Source organism: Buceros rhinoceros, unplaced genomic scaffold (assembly GCF_000710305.1).
Source record: "Buceros rhinoceros silvestris isolate BGI_N320 unplaced genomic scaffold, ASM71030v1 scaffold5662, whole genome shotgun sequence".
In the NCBI taxonomy this organism is placed as follows: Eukaryota; Metazoa; Chordata; class Aves; order Bucerotiformes; family Bucerotidae; genus Buceros; species Buceros rhinoceros.
This window is the reverse complement of record NW_010397062.1, coordinates 126,023-131,102: the sequence shown is the minus strand read 5'-3', so window position 1 is coordinate 131,102 and position 5,080 is coordinate 126,023.

The following is a 5,080-nucleotide window of genomic DNA, read 5'->3' as shown; positions in this document are numbered from 1 at the left end:
ACTCTGGAACTTTTTCCTGCAAGCCTTTATTTTGGTCTCTAGTGTTTCTTTATTTTTACTGGCAAAATTTAAAAATGAGAGTGGTTGGCTGCTCTCTGGTATATACTTTCTGGTCTGACAGAAAAATCTTCATCTCATTAGGTTTGGCTTGCAGTTTTCCTGAAGTCACAAAGACCTTTGTCTAATGAGTTGCCTGTAGGGCAGAAGTCAAATCTGATTTTTGCAGTCAAGGCTGTTGGATAATATGCTCCTGCTCCAGCTCAGTGGAAGAAAATGCTGCTGTCAAGAGCAAATCTGAGCTTCCTCTGACAGCTTCAAAAGCAATGTGGTTTTAATTGGAGAGGTACTTGCTTCAGTTTTCTTTCTGATATTCTGGCTACATGTGGACAGACAGGAAGTGGTGATCCTACAGGTTTTTCTCTATAAATCATCTGCGTTTAAATTATTTACATTATGAAAGGCTAGGATTCTGATGCTTAGCTAAGGAATACTGTGGTTCTCCTGTGATGTAGCAGAAGATTATTGCTTTTTAATATGTTATCTGTGGAACAGTAGGATTTGGAGCTATTTGTTCTGGCATACAAGGTAGAGAGACTTCAGGAATAGGAAGTATGGGAGAAAAATCCTCCACTCAGCAGTAATGTTTCTAAAACTGGAACTGGCAGTGAGGTAATTGGAACTCCTGTGGTGTGTTGTAATCAGGCTGTAAGTTGGATTTCTGATGCTGGCTTCATATTAAATATGCTTAACTCTAATAAATATGTATTTATAATCTTTTAATTGGATGGCTAAATAGTGTAGTAATTGTCGATTATTTTGTTTTATTTTGCTGAAGATCATCTGATGCGATGTAGTCATTGAAAAGGCAACACTGCTAAGGACTCCTATCACTCTTCTTTTCCAGTGTTCACTCTTCTCTTCCAGTGTTCAAGGCCATCGTAAGACTCCGTGGCATGAGTAATGAGTCACTCTGCGTTTGACAGTGACTTACTGCATGAGCAGACCTGTGCAGTCACAGTAAGGGCCAGCCTCATCTCACATGTGTTGTGAATCACTTTACACAAGCCAAGCAAGTTACGTTTTGTGGAAGCAATAAACGTTTTGGAGAGTGTACAGAAATTACTTGGGTTCTGGAAGAGACTTACTTCATTGGGGTTGAGCCAAGAGACAGCAGTGTCCAGCGTCAGAGAAGAATGGCTGCTTGTGGCTTGCGTTGGAACAAGCTGGCCATGAAACACGTTCTGCTGACTCTCATTGTCTCCTTTGAAAAGTAAGAATGCAGATGTGCTACACTGTGGTGGTCTGCTAGGTAAAATTGATTGCATATTTTAAATGGCGTCTTTACTGTTTGGGTAAAATGATCTGATTCTTTGAAGAAAAGGTTGACTGTATCAAATTTTACCCTTCATTTATTGCATGCATGGAAGCCTCTTAAACTTGGGCTTTAGATAATTCATCAAGCCACGTGTTTAGGTCTGCTGCTCTTCTAACTTTTCCAGTGTACAAATGTGACTAGAAATTAGATCATATGGTAGTTCTCAGCCCACTCAAAAGTTAATGTGAGAAGACGTTAGGAAGGTTTATTTAAATTACACTTCTGCTTTTGAAAGGTGTTTGATTCTTCCCTCTGTATTGATGTGTGTAGTAGCACTTTGATCTTTACGCTCTGTAAGTTCTTCTTTCATTTCCTGAGTAATACCGTCAACCCATATTGGTGCACTCTGTAGCATCAAGTATGATCTCTCTCTGCGTGCAACCGAAGTGCCCAGCTAGAAAATTTAAACTGAAAGTTGCAGAATATTATTGTAGATTTCCTGTGTCATGAAGCCTTTGTTTTCCCTGAGAGATGAGGGAAGGGAGGGAAAGAAATAGATAAATTAAGCCAGATTTGTGATCGGTTAGAATAATGGAGAATCTTCTCTAGGCTCATAGAAGTTTAAGTAATGTTAGTGTATGTGACTAATGGATCTTTGGAAATCTTACCAATGTTTAAACATTGAGAGCATGGAACAGTGGGAAAATTGTTCTTCACTGGTGTTTTTTCTTGGTCTCATCTTGAACTTTTGCACACGTAATGCTGCTTAGTTCTCTGGAGCTTGAGCTTGTAGTCTCAAGCTGGCAGTTGTTGTGGAACACTGGGTGGCAGTGTGGGCGGTCGGAAGATTACGTGCTTACGTAACAGTAAGGCAGTACCCGCCCACGATGCGCGAGGCTTCTTGGGAAACTATATAGCCCTGTTCATTACACAATAAAGTGCCATTTTTGCATCTTCTATATTAGAGACAAGTGTATAAAATGACCCCTGACGGCAGAGAGTCGGGTGCCCAGTATCACAGCAAGTTGCTACAGGCAGTCACGGAACTGTTTCTGGTGGGACAGTATTGTGCTTAAAATGGAAGCAGAAAAGCAGAATCTCTGGAAACCTCCGGGGGTGGTAAGATTGAGTATGACAGTTTTGGTGGTAGTCTTTGTTCCACCCTGCAAAAGTTGTAAAGAAAACTGATCTATCCAAAGTAAATTGTGGTTCTTCAAGCACTTGGTCAAATGCTGCTGTTGATAAATTATTCAGTCTTTCTGTATTCCTGCTTAGCTGGTTGCTTCCTTGAGCCAATACAACTCGTAGTATAAGTATAGCAGTACGGAGAAGTCAGAGCTGCTCTAGTTTGAGTGAGTTTTATTTGGAGGTGATGCTTACTTGCATTGAACTTGGAGTGCTCATAGAGGTTTAGAGTTCAACACCACTTTCAGTTTTATCTTTGCATCTGTGCAGGTACAGGCTATTTTCTTTTTATCTGTGTTAGCCTTTTAAAAAAGTGTACATTCTCTCTTGCACTTTGAATTTAGTCAAATGTGTTCTCATTAGGTGCTTTAGCTAGAGTTTAAATTGACAGAGCTGCACAAACACTCAGAATAAATCTAGATGGGACTTGCCAACTTTCCTTTTCAGTTCCTGTGAATTCTGTAAAGGCTGGAATTGGAAGGGAGAGAATTGGTGCTTCTCACTGACCGTTCCTTTCCTCAGGGTTTTGCTTTGCCCATTTTGTTACGTACCTGAAATGAAGATATAGTTCTGTAGTGGGGTTGAAACTAGTGGATAACGGCTTTTGGAGCAAAGGCATGGGACACTTATCCATGAGAAATGAGACTGAAAGACTGGTGTAGGTTCCCATCCATTCTCAGTGAGCTTTTGGGAACTGTCTTGTTTTCTTGCTTTTGGAATAACCATTGTGAATTCACTGATGTTAAATTTTCTTTAGTACGTGGCTCAGTATCAACTGAAAAAATACCTAAAGCGTATGGGTTAAAAAAATGAAGCATGTGTTCTCTCAGCTTCCTGTGTTTGTGTTCTGTTTGTATGTTGTTACGGTTGGTGTCTGGCTGCCTCCCTGCAGTTTGAAAGTAAGCTTAGACTCTGCTGCTGCTGACTAGGTCCAGATGTGAACAGAGACCTAGTGGGACCTGGTGAGAAGGTCTCGCTGGGTCTGAGGGACAGCAGCACTCAGTAACGGTATGTTCAGGTGCAGAGGATCTGTATTCTTTTAAAGCATGTGTGGGAGTGCTGTGTGCCAGTAGATTGACATGGTGAGACTGAGAAGAGGTTCTTGACCCCAAGAATGCTGCTGGAGGTGCCTGGACAACAAAGCAAGCTGTTTTATTTTTTTCAGACATGCATACAGCTTTTCAGATGTATAAACATAAAAAAAAAAAAAAAATCATTTCCAAGGTTTTAGTCTTAATTGCTTAAGCTTGCTTTGTTTGGAGGTACTAATTTAGGACTTTTCACTAACAAAACTAAAGAATTGTATAACATAAAGCAAAACTTCATTACTTTTACCTGACAATGCATGAAGTAATTCGTGCTGTGCATTTAGTAGCCGTGCTTAAACAGCTTTCTGGGCATCAGTGAAGAACTCGTTCTTCAAATCAGTTGAATTTTCAGATTTTCTTGTAATGTGTAAAGCCCCAGCCTTCACAAAGATGCTTTTGTGTGTGAGGAAGTATAGCTTCTGCTTCTTTAAGAATGAAATCCCATGTGTTCCACCAGACTATCTTGCCACAGTTCCTTGGTGCTGTTTGAATTTTTCTCCTTTTTGTCAGTGGTGCTAGTATTTGAAAGAAAGCGTAATGTTGAGTTCTAGTTCAGAGAACTGCAGATGTTGCTTGGAAGGAACATCTGGGGGTCGTCTTAGGCCAGCTTCCCACTCCAAGCAGGACTATTGCCAACAGTAGCTGAGGTCAGTTACAGCTGTGTGTAACTGAGCATTTAAAATCTGCGAGGACAGACTCCGCTGCTGTCTCTGGTAACCTGTTTGTGTCCTGCTGCCCTCCTGGTGTTCAGTCTGAACATGCAAAGCCTACTAGTAGCTGCCGAGGGTTTGGGTCTCTCGTCTCTGCTGCTTCCCTTGGGTAGCTTTAGGCACCTATTAGGTTTGCCTTCACCCTCCCCTGCTAGACTGAGTGAGCCCAGCTTCCTCAACATCCTGTATCCCTAAAGGCCTTGGCAGCCCTTTGCTCTATCTACAGTCTTTGGCTTTGCCACATCTCTGAGGCCGAGGCCCCAAAACTGTGCTCAGTTCATGGTGGATAATGGTAGAGCAGGAATCAAATTTCTTTGCTCCTGGTTGAATCTCTGAGTAGAGGATGTTTCCTGCTAGAGGCCATGTCTGTACCACCTAGAGGCAGCCTGCTTGGCTTTAATCATTGTGATAGGGATCTGCAAGTGATCTCAGATGCAAGAAATGGTGTCATTACTTTTTTTTGGTAGATAACTTATACTTCTGGAATTGGGGTGGGGTGTGGGAAAACATGTATAATGTTGGAAACGTGGAGCAGGGTTTTGTCCTGGGTCACTTTGGTTTCAGTGCTGGGTGGAAAGCACACCAACGAGGAGAAAGCAGCCCAAGATTGCAACTCCCTTCAGGCTTAGAGCTCAAGTGAAAGGGACAGCAGTACTCAAGTTGAACATCTGCTGGCTCATGAGAGGTGATTTCTGAACTGAAGAAACAGAAAGTTAACATGTATGGGCTGAAACTGCAACTCGTAGAGTGAGTTTAAGGCAATTTGGTTTGGGATTTTTTTC